This window comes from Dipodomys merriami, unplaced genomic scaffold (genome assembly GCF_024711535.1).
Source record: "Dipodomys merriami isolate MVZ:Mamm:240054 unplaced genomic scaffold, mDipMer1.0.p SCAF_2, whole genome shotgun sequence".
NCBI lineage: Eukaryota > Metazoa > Chordata > Mammalia > Rodentia > Heteromyidae > Dipodomys > Dipodomys merriami.
This window is the reverse complement of record NW_027203381.1, coordinates 100,908,557-100,920,878: the sequence shown is the minus strand read 5'-3', so window position 1 is coordinate 100,920,878 and position 12,322 is coordinate 100,908,557.

Genomic DNA, 12,322 nt, shown 5'->3' with positions numbered 1-12,322 from the left:
TTTATTTTGGCAATTCTATAATTGGACCAAAAATGAAAATGCAAATATTTCTCTGGGTTGTCCTCACTAGTTCCACTAGTCCAGTTTTCTCATCTTGTCTTTTTCATCACTATCCCTCTCTCAACCACCCAAAGGCCAAAGAGGCATTATTTTTTGCATATCATCTCAATAAAATTTGAATATTATAAAATGTATATATTTATGTATGAATGCATAGCTGTGCTTTACACATACAAAAGTTATTTTTTATTCCAAATATTGTTTTGATTTTGAACTCTCAACTCCCTCTATTGGGTGTTGGTATAAGTTTTATAGGTGAGGCCAAGTGGAACAAAGTCAGGTCATTAGATATTATCTCTTCTGTCTCATCTCTCTCTTTGTCTCCTAGCAGCCATGAAGTGAGAAGTGTCCTTTGTCTCACATTCCTGTTATAACGTACTGCCTCACTACAGGCCCAAAAGCAATGGAACCAAGTGACTGCAGACTAAAAGCTTTGAGCCAACACAAACCTTGCCCCTTCATATTTTGTTTACCTTGGGTATTTTGTCACCGTAGTAAACTCTTGGGTATTTTGTCACCGTAGTAAGCTCTTCCAACCCAAGAACTAAATTTTCTCCTCTTAGAATATATGTTCTAGTCAGAAGTTCCTTCAAAGTTGTAAAGCTCTTGATGCCTAAAACACAATTGACAAATGTTGTTTTGAATTTTTCTGTAATTATGACTGTATGTGTATATGCTTTTTAACTTTTTACCTTATACAATATCATTTTTATTCAGTGAAGGGTATTTTAGTACCCTTCAATTTATGTCCTTGCATTAATGACTGATACAAGGCAATCAACATTTGACTACTATAAAGAGAACATTATGTTCATGTATTTATATTTATGAAAAATAGCCAGATAATACAAGAGATCAAATTAAGAATCAAAATAAGGAAGTTTAAAAAAAAGAAAAAAAAAGCAAGTATGTACATTTGGCATGAGTTTCATTTGGGAGGAACTGTGAAGAATTAGACAATAGGTAGGGAGATTTGTAATAAATTAATTTTGAAAAGTACAAGATTTGTATAATAATAAAAGAGTAGGGTTTGATAGGAGATGGACTCATTACCTTACTCATGTAACTATAACCTCTCTGTACACTATTTTTACAATAAAAAACATAAAAAAGAAAAGAAAGTAAAAGAGTAGGGTTAATGGCTGTAGGTCAATGTACAGAATTTTAAAGTTACAGAGTATAAATGCAACAAAGTTAAAAAATGAATCATGTTCTGTAGGATAAAATGAAAAAACTGATATCCTTGTTTACTGTCTTCTTTCTCGTCACAAGAGTCATTTGAGGCCCAAAGTGTAGGTAATAATTTAAAATATGATAATAATATCCTATGTTTTCCCAGAAAGTTTGGGTACTTAATAGATTCCTTTTCCTAATCTAAATATCTTTCTTTCCTAGTTATCATATTAAAACTTCAAATTCCCTAATTAATATTTAAACTAGCTAGACCTTTTGTAAACTGGAAATTTTTGGGGAAAAGCCATTTCTTGATGAAATAGCAATTATTAACTTCTGAGGGCATAGAAGCCTCACCTGACTGGACAGGAGAATTCAGCCGGTGGCTGCAATGTGGAAGACCATCAATACCCTACCAGTCTTTCAAACAAAACTTTGCTACTGTTGTACTCATTGCAGTTTTGAAGCAGGGGGTAGGGATATGTGACCAAAAAGAAGAAGAAAGAGGAAAGAAGACAGAAGAAAAGAAGAAGGAGGAAGAAGAAGAATAGGAGGAAGAGAAGGAAGAGGAGGAGGAGGAGGAAAAGAAGGAAGAGGAGGAGGAGAAGGAGGAAGAGGAGGAGGAGAAGGAGGAGGAGGAGGAGGAAGAGGAGGAGGAAGAGGAGCATTATTTAAGTCCTGCATAACTGACATAGAAATTAATTTGTAATTTAGAAAATATTAGCATGTGTAATATTTTATGACCTTAAGCATAGTGGTTAGAAATTCAGCAATTATAAGAAAAATATTATCAACAGTTTACACTTTAAAGCATGAATATTGTAATAATATTGTAATAATGATGACCAGTAAATCTTTCCCTCTTTTTTCACATTTCTCTCTTTTCTTTTAAAAATACGTCTCTCTATTCTATGACATTCTGCACTAGTTTACACATTCAATTATATAAATGTCCTATTGTATAAATATATTGAATTGCAGATTCATGTACTTTTTTGTCAGTCCATCTTCTTCTAATGTAAAAAAGAAAGAAGTACTGGCTTCAAATAAACATGTGAATTACTGAGAATACAGAAAAATTGAAAATTACATCCTTTGTTTCAGAAACAATTGAGACAATGTAACAACACTACATATTAGTAATATTTCATTTTGCTCCTGTTTTCTCTCACATAGAGTCAAACTGGATCATGTTATTAATTTCCAAATTAGGCTTTTTAGAAGATGTCATAATGATGAGAACATGTTCTATATTCTCATTCTCTGTCTTTGGCCACTTAGGAGTGTTTTGTGGGGAGCTTTCCACTGTATGAACCAGAAATATTTAAGTGTTCTCTGTTTCTTTAAATAATCCCATGGTAATCAACATGTCATCTACTTGAACATGTTTAAAACTCTGTAGTCTAACATTTATAGGATGTCTTATTATATGGGAAAAGATTTCCTATTTGAAAAATAAACAGTGCTTTAAGGTGCAAAGAATGCCCTCTAACTAATACCCTGGTCACCAGCCAGCAAGCATTGGAGTGACCTGAAGGAATGTCAGGGGCTGATAAGCTGGCCAGTCTGGGCAGTTGTCAGCCAGAGATCAGATAAGGAAATGACATCAAGAGAACATCCACACCAGTGAGCTGAGGAATAAAGATGATCCAAAGGCGAGCAAAATAATCTGCCATCCTGGCAAGTAGCAAAAGTAATTGTGGAGAGCTGTCTTGAAAGGATAGAGAGGAACACTGGTTGTTAATGGGAATGAATTGAAGAAGAACTTGATACAGTGCCAGCTCATTCTCTTGGCCTCTACTGCCTTCATATTCCTCTCACTTGGTTGAGATTTAATCCTGACTGAACCTGGCTTTGTAGAAAGCACTGAATAATGACGAACAGGTGGTTTGCTGTCTGAGTGGCTGACACAATCTACATTTGTCAAGATAGAGAATAGACGTATTTCTCCCAAAGAGGCAGTTCTCTGCCATCAATATTGGTAAACACTGTATCTGATATTTTTTTTCTATTTTTAAAAACTTTGCTCAGGGCTAGGAATGTGACTTAGTTGTAGAATGTTTGCCTAGCATGCATGAAGCCTTTGGTTCAATTCTTCAGTACTACATAAAAAAACCAGAAGTGGTGCTGTGTAGAATGCTAGCCTTGAGCAAAAAGCATCTCATGGATAGTGCCCAGGCCCTGAGTTCAAGTCCCAGGACTAGCAAAAAAGAAACAAACAAACAAACAAACAAAATAACTTTGATCAGAGTTGCTATGACTTCTCTTTAGCCTGACAAGAGGTTCTGTAGTCCTTCAAATTGGTCTTCATCTTCCCAAGTTAAAGACATTTTTTTTCTTTACATTATCTTCAGCTTCATTGATGTCAATCAGTGGAGTGGAACAAAATATTGCAAATAAAGTAATTATTTCTGTACTCGCATTATTTATCTTCTGATTCTGTATGATCTGCTCACAGGCCATTGTATTTTTAGATTAACAGAATGTTTCTCCACTTTTAAAACATCAGAACCATCTGGGCAGGTGGCACAATTGAAATGAAACACATGTGAAATGTACTGGCAGGGCTAAAACAGAGCTCAAATGTGGCAGTACACTAACAGATCTCTATGCATATATTGCAATATCTTTTTAAATGTCATTGCCTTAGATTATATTCAGATTGCTCCCCTTCATAGAAGACTGGAATTAAAACCATTTCTACTATCCAGAAATACTGAGTCAGATTCTCATTGGACACTTTCTTCTGAAGTAACTTTTTGTCATATATCCTAACAGTGTATATCTAAGTTCTGTGACTAAAAGTATTTCCTTGTTACATGAAGCTTTTTAAAAATAAATTATGTTCAGATCACTTAGTTATTTGAATGATGTAAATATCACCTTGTATTATTGTTACACATTTTGAGATTTATTACTTTTAATTCAGTGTAGTGTAAAGTAACATTTGTTAGCCTGGTTCAGTGAAGGAACCTTTAAAATGTCAACCAAATAGATGTTCTATTATAAGCATGAATAACAAATGAGGGGTGCTGGCAAAATTGGTTAAACACTTGTAGAAAACTAAAGCTAGATCCTTATATATCACACTGCACCAGAATCAACTCCAAATGGATCAAAGACCTCGAAGTCAAAGCAGACACTCTGAGAACATTACAGGATGGAATAGGAGAAACCCTAGGTCTCCTTGGCGCAGGCCGAAATTTTCTTAATAGAGACACAGAAACACAACAAATCAAAGAAAGGTTGGACAAATGGGATTGCATGAAATTGCAGAGCTTCTGCATGGCAAAGGACATAGCTAGCAAGATCAATAGAAAGCCCATGGATTGGGAGAAGATATTCACTAGTCATACAACAGACAAGGGTCTCATATCTAAAATATACCTGGAACTCAAGAAATTAAATCCCCAAAAAACAAATTCTCAAAGAAACCCAATAAATAAGTGGGCTGAAGACTTACAGAGAAACTTCTCTGAAGAGGAAAGAAGGATGGACAATAGACACATTAAGAAATGCTCAACCTCCCTAGCCATAAAAGAAATGCAAATCAAAACAAGATTAGATACCACCTTACCCCAGTTAGAATGGCTATAATCAAGAACTCTAATAACAACAGATGCTGGAAGGGATGTGGACAGAAGGGAACCCTGCCAGAACTAGCCAGCAACGTAAGGGACTCCTGATTTAGGGGGCGAGGACGGAAAAATAAAGACATAAGACAAAGGATGGGATCGGGAGGTCTGCAGCTCAAGACTGCAGCCCCGTTTATTTTTAACTCTCCTTATTTATACAATTAGAAATCAAGAGGTAACCTAAGGTCACCATAGTGCAGAAAAGCAAGAAAAGTCTTTAATAAAAACAAGGGTGCAGAAAGAAACAAGACAAGGTCAACTGATAGACAGTAAAGCAAATTCTGCAGACATAGCAAGGCAAACCCGGACACCTGGTGCTATTCATGAAAGCCAGTTCCTTGTATGTCCCTTCAAGTGAGCACAAGGTTCAAGATGACCTTGGAGTTTTACTGTGGGCTCCCAACAGAACCCTACTGCATTGTTGGTGGGAGTGTAAACTTGTTCAACCACTTTGGAAAGTAGTATGGAGGTTCCTCAAAAGACTCCACATAGAGCTCCCCTATGACCCAGTAATCCCACTTTTGGGCATTTACCCTAAGGATCACAAACAAGACCATACTAAAGCTACCAGCACAACTATGTTTATTGCAGCATTATTTACCATAGCTAAGATATAGAACCAACCTAGATGTCCCTCAGTAGATGAATGGATCAAGAAAATGTAGTATATAAACACAATGGAATTCTATGCCTCCATCAGAAAGAATGACATTGCCCCATTTGTTAGGAAATGGAAAGACTTGGAAAAAATTATATTAAGTGAAGTAAGCCAGGCCCAGAGAAACATAGGTCCCATGGTTTCCCTTATTTGCAATAACTAATATATGTCTGAGACAAGTAGAAAAAGGTCAAATGAGTTGAAGTTTGGTGAAATTAGCCCCAAGATAAGTATTCAAATGTTTTTTCTTTCATGCGATTGTTTCTAACATATTTATAAGATGATTTCTTTGTTGCTTTGTATGTTCCTCCCCCACGGTATAACCCCTGCTTTCACTGTATTTGATGTTGGTGTAATTTGTGGAGGGGAAGGGAAAAAACAAATAGTTTAAATAGGGATACAGGTCAACCCATTGCAACAATGAGATGTACAAGTCGTATGTCAAAAAATGAACTTTACAACGTTGGTGGGAGGGGTGGGGTATTGGGGGAGCCGGGTAGAGGGGGAGATCAGAAGGGATAGGGAGGTGAAACAAAGGAGGAGGCAACAATGCTTGATAAGAAATGCACTCATTATCTTACCCATGTAATTGTAACCCCTCTGTATGGTATTTTCACAATAAAAAACAAAAACAAAAACAAATGAGGTACCCAAAAACTAAATATATGATATGTTAATATAACTTAAAATTTAATAGTGATATAGTGGCATATAATTAGTCTTTCAAAGACAACAAAAAACCAACGAAAGAAGAGTTTGAATACATTTAGTTATTAGATAAGTAATTAGTTACTAGTGTGATATCACTTGGTATTCCCCTCAAAACAAACTAGTTTTCTTGTGTTTGGAACATAATGAAAAAATTATGACTGCTTCCAAAACCTAGAAACATCAGTTTTAGCTCTTTATAGATTGTAGATTCTCAAGATAACTTTCTTTCCCAATTAGAGCTCCACCACTTCCAAAATGGCCTCATCCTAATGCTTACTTCTTTTTGAAGACTGACTAGGGATACAGCACACCCAGATTACTAACATGCATCCTTAGAACTACACTCTAAAACTATCCAGTTTTTGCTTCATCCATAGCTGTCACAGTAATTAAGTTTCATGAGACTGAGTCTCTTAAATACTAATAGAATCCTAGTTAGCTTTCTTTTCAAAATCACTCAGCTCTAATTATGTTCTCAATTGTAATTAAGTTATTTTTGCTAAACTGCTAAGATCAGTTGGTAAAATTATCAAACTCCTTAATTCAACATTCATAGATTTCAGAATCTTGCTCTCAATCACTTTTTCTTAGAACTTCTGTCCTGGTCATCTTCAGGAAGAATTAAGTATTCATCCCAAGTCTTTTCTTCTTGAGACCTCCACAATTATCCATTTTGTGGACCTCTAACCTTTCAAGAAATTTTTGAAAACTGTCATTGTTGGTGCATTTATTAATGACAGATTAGCAATGTCATTTAGTAGTTAGGGTGTAGAATCTTGGTTCCTGCAAATACATCTACCAACTCAATAAAAGGGCAAGGAGGCTTTATTAGCTGTGGTGACTACATCCCACTCATCGGGTAGTGGAGCATAGTAGCCAAGCTCTATCATGGCATGGCTTTTAAAGGAAAAGGCCACATGGTAGTGTAGGTGATAGCAAGCACATCTTACAGAAGCAGATCAGTGGTCAATAATTACTAATAGCAATTTCCAATAAACAAAGCAGTAAGTTGGAAGCAAAGACCACATTCCAGATTTTCCCTTTGTTAGGTATTTAGCTGTTTACTAAAACACATTCCAGGGCTGGGAAGGTGGCTCAGTGGTAAAGGGCTTGCCTTGCATGCAAGAGGCCCTGGGTTTGATTCCTCAGCACCACATAAGCAAAAAGAAAAAAGCCGGAGGTGGCACTGTGGCTCAAGTGGTAGAGTGCTAGCCTTCAGCTGAAGAGCTGAGGGACAGTGCCCAGGCCCAGAGGTCAGACCCCACAACCGGACCCCCCCAAAAAAAAACAAACAAAAAAACAAAAAAACTAAAACACATTCCAAGTTTCCTTATTTACAAAAACACATTACAAACTTCCTATTTACCAAAACACATCCCAATCTTCCTATTTGCCAAAACACATCCCAAGCTTCCTATTTACAAAAATACATTTCAAGTTTCCTATTTACAAAAAAATTCCAGTAACCTTGTGTTTAACTTGTTTATTATTTCACTCCCTAATTCACTTCAGGTATCTACCTCTGGAATTTCTCCTTAATAATTAACCTGGACTTTGTCTCTACAAAGAGGTTCTACCTCTAACACCTTGCCCTAATTTTAATAATAACGGTTCTATCTCTGATTTCACATTTTACAAAGGGAACATATGTAAAGATGTAATATGATATTTCACTGGTTGAACTTTAAGTAGTAGACATGGAATGTGAAAAGGTACATATTTAATTCTCCGTAATATTTTTAACTTAGCATTGTTGTCAGCTTTCTATCCAGTAGATGGTGTCTCCTTAGAAAAGTATTAATGGCCAACCTCCCATGTATACAATAGTGTCTCTAGCTCACGGTTGGGTTTTCATTTAATGCTTCCTGGTTGAACAAATTCTTTGAGAATCTGTTTTTCCCTTCAAGACAATGTGGTCATAGGGCAATGATTTACAAATTTAATGGATGTAAAATGATGTAAGTAGAAAGATCAAAACCAAAAGGAACTCAAGTCCTAAGGCCATCATTTCTAAAATATAGACAGCATACAATCATCCTATCAAGATTAGTATATGCTTTTCGTTTCATTGTATGCTTTTCATTTCATTTCTGCATGCCACAAAGTAGTATAATTTAATTATGCGTTTTGTAACTGATGAAGCTTATACTTAATACCAATTTCTGGGGAATTGTATGTGTTAGCATTATTCCTACCTTTGGTCCTCAGCTCCACCCATATCTGAACTCCTCCTTGCCCTGGAATTCCTTTCCTACAGCTGGCCACTGCCTCTCTCCACCCAGACCCACCTGAGCACCCACCTACCTCACTTCCTGCCCCAAACCCTCCTGCTACCTGGATAGGGACAGGTGTCATGTGCTCCCTTGTTGGGGAAATATGGCTCCTCTAATAAACCTTATAATAATCTTTCTCCTGTGCCTGCTTGTCCCCACATGGTCCCCTGGGATGCATGGAAAGGATTCCTTTCAATATGTGAGAACAGAAAAATGAAAATAATACTCATTTTAATTTAATTTGAAATAAAATGTTAAGTAATTTATCAATACAGATATTCATGGCTTATCTCTTGATTAATAAGTAATGGGGAAAATATATATTAAATATCTCTAAGTATAAAATAGATTATTTAAACATAAAGAAAAGAAAATTCTCCAGAAATTGTGAGGAAATCAACAAAATCAGAGGAAAAGCAGAAGAAAACATGAAATGCCTTAATTTTTATTGCCTGATGTTTCTGATTGAGGCAGTGAATTAAGAACATATTGAGCATGTATGTAAGGAGGGATAAAATTTTAGGAAGGGTTGGTTATATGGAGGACAGAACTTTATGAAAATGGCTTAAAAATAAGAACAACCAAAATAAGGTAAGTCAATGGTAATTAATAGCTTAACTAGTCCAGTCTTTGTTGAACCCCTGAAGGGATTTTGAGAATACCTTGGTAATATTGGTTAGAAATATAAAATGAAAGTGTGCCTATGTACTGAAGAGGAGCTTATAAAATAGGTAATCTAAACCTTACATTTACATGAATGCATAAGACTTATTTGTTATCAATATATAATACACTCTTGAGGCATCAGAATAAATTGTAAGTTTGTTGTCATCAAGTGATATTTACAGGAAGAAAACTGAACTTATATATGGCATATTTCCTAAATGTTGATGTCATCACAATAGTGAATCTCTAACATGCTTCCAAATTGAAAATATAATTTCATGTAACTCAAATTTGAGCTGGGAATATGTCTTAGTGGTAGAGAGCCTGCCTGGTATGCATGAAGCCCTGGATTCAATTCCTCAATATCATATAAACAGAAAAAGCTGCAAGTGGTGCTGTGACTCAAGTGGTAGAGCACTAGCTTTGAGCTCAGAGAGGCTCAGGGAAAGAACCTTGGCCTGATTTCAAGCCCCAGGACTAGGAAAAAAAAATATTATATGTAACAGGGTTATTTTGGAACTGTATGTTTGAAAGAGTTTCCATGTATAGTCCATAATCCTTGTTTCTCTTAATAACTCTGCTAGAATTCAATGTAAAAAATTAATCATATAATTTCTATTGTACATCATGTACCCTGTTCCATAAACACACTTCTTCATGGTTGCAGAAATTTAGGACCAGAAAATATGCACAAGCTTATTTTTCTAGTGATTGGTATAAGTTGGCTTGCTTTGAAGGTAACTGTAAAGGTCAACGTTGATTTTGACCCAGGAAATTAGGAATCACACAGAGAAAGCAATGGGTCTGTATCAAAGAGCCAACAAATGAAGATTACAAATTAAGATCAGTTTGTCACTGTTTAAGATAATCCTGATTTATTTTCTATGCCATATTTTAGAGCCAGCAACCATCCAGATGGTGGTAGTTCTTTGGGACTTGACATTATTTAAAAGGTCACCACAGGCAAATTGCAACAAGAACCTCCTTCTTATCAGAGACCAAACATCTGTGATCTTGCTCCAATTTTGAGTTACCAGTGGAGCAGTTTCCCCAGCAGCTTCATGCCAACTTTCTTTCTAAGTGAACTATGTGAACTATTTATTTTTTTCTATTAAAACCTGTCAAAAATCATTTTATAGGGAGTCCCATAATGTTCCTAAAACTTTGTCACTTAAATTTGAGTTCTAGTTTCAATTTGGAAGCATGTTAGAGATTCACTGTTGTGATGACATCAACCTTTAGGAAATATGCCTTATATAAGATTAATTTTTTTCCTGTGAATATCAGTTCATCATAGCAAACTTGCATTTCTCTGATGCTCAAGAGTGTATTATATATTGATAATAAAAAAGTCTGTATGCATTATCATATAAATACAATGTTTAGATTACCTGTTTTATAAGCTTCTCTTCAGTTTGTAGTTACACTTTCATTTTATGTTTAGACTTGACTCAATCAGTGATCAATATGTGATCCAAATTAGAAAATCAAAGTATTTTGGGGGTTATGTAGAATCAGGGCTCTAAAAATATTAGTTCATCATTATGAACATTTAATGAAAAAGGCTGTATCTTGGCCAGAGAAGTAAGAAGAACTGGTCTCAGAAAGAAGAAAGGACCACAAAAAGAGGGGATGAGTTGCTATTTACCAAAGCAATTTACGGATAATACAGTGCATCTTGATCACTGTCCCCCCTTTCAAAATTCTCACGCACCCCTCCCAACCCACCTTTTCCCTTACTTAAATATAATTTTAAAAATTTTTTTAAAAGGAGGAATGAGATCGTGCTTGAAAGTAAGAAGCAGAAAAAAGAAAGAAAAAGAAAGAAATTCAAATGTCTGTTTTCTTTCTAGTTCTTCCTAGACAGTGTATTCCAGTTGCCCTGACTCACATGAAGTGTCTTGACTTTTTAATGGTGTATGCACATTTATTCAAGCTTAATAGAGACATTTTATATCCTTCAAAGTATGACTTTGGGAATGAAAGTAGCGTTACGCAAATTTTGTCATACTAAGGCAATTTATGGAAACATCACTGGGACTATCGTGACTTAGACATTGTCTCAGGGGCACATGCCTCAATTTCTAAAATACTGTCTGAGTTGATTCTCTAAGTATTATATAACCCTGGTGCTTGATCTTAAGATCGGTTTTAGTTCCCAACTCACTGTGCTCAACAACAATCTATTTTTACTAATGGCTTACATATGCTGTACCATAGTTTTGCTCTGCCCTGATGTGAGTGCTACTGTAGTTTTGTTTTCTATTAAAGTAACCAGGAGTATTTAAATGCCTATATTTAGTGAAAATTGAATTTTAGAAATGATTTGCATATCCTGTGGAAAAATATGATGTCCACAATGTACTGTAGTACTTATCTTACAGTCTCTAGTGTAGTTCCATTTGACAGCTACTAACTTCTCATAGAATAAAAGTCTCTAAGGAAGCCAGCTACTGGTGGCTCAAACCAGTAATCCAAGCTTCTTAAGATGCTAAGATATGAGGATTGCCGTTCAAAGTCAATCCCAACAAAAAGTCCTCACGGGACTCTTAGCTCCCAGTGGTATGTTCCAGTACTTTCCGATTAAGAAATCCTAAAGTTTATTTTCTTTGTCATGTAAATAGACACACTTTCTTATTTTGTAAGAGACCTTAAAGTCACAATCCACTTAAACACTTAGGCTGTCAAGGTTACCAGAATTATAGACCATCCAGATAGGAGAGAATAATTAGATTGGGTAGGTTACATCATTGTAACCTACTAAATTACCTTTCCTCTATTTGTGAATCTATTGCTTCTTAGAATCAATAAATTTTGAGGCCAAAATGATTTTTTGGGTAAAAGATATTGGTCTTACTCTTATTTTTGTAAATCTCTGTTCTAATCGAAGTTCAAGACTGGCTAAATTCAATGTGCTATAATTGGATGGTACACAGAAAATTTCAGAATGATGCCTGTCTAATAATCAAGTTTCTCTGAAGTGTTTTCCATATAAGGAGTCTCACTCTATGCTATCTGCATGATGATTTCACAAACATTTGATTTGACTATCATTCTCTTCTTTAGTTGACTATCTTTATTCTGGTAATTGTCCTTTAATTTATTTGAGGGAATGAAGAAATCATTTTCTTTTTTTAATTCTTTAT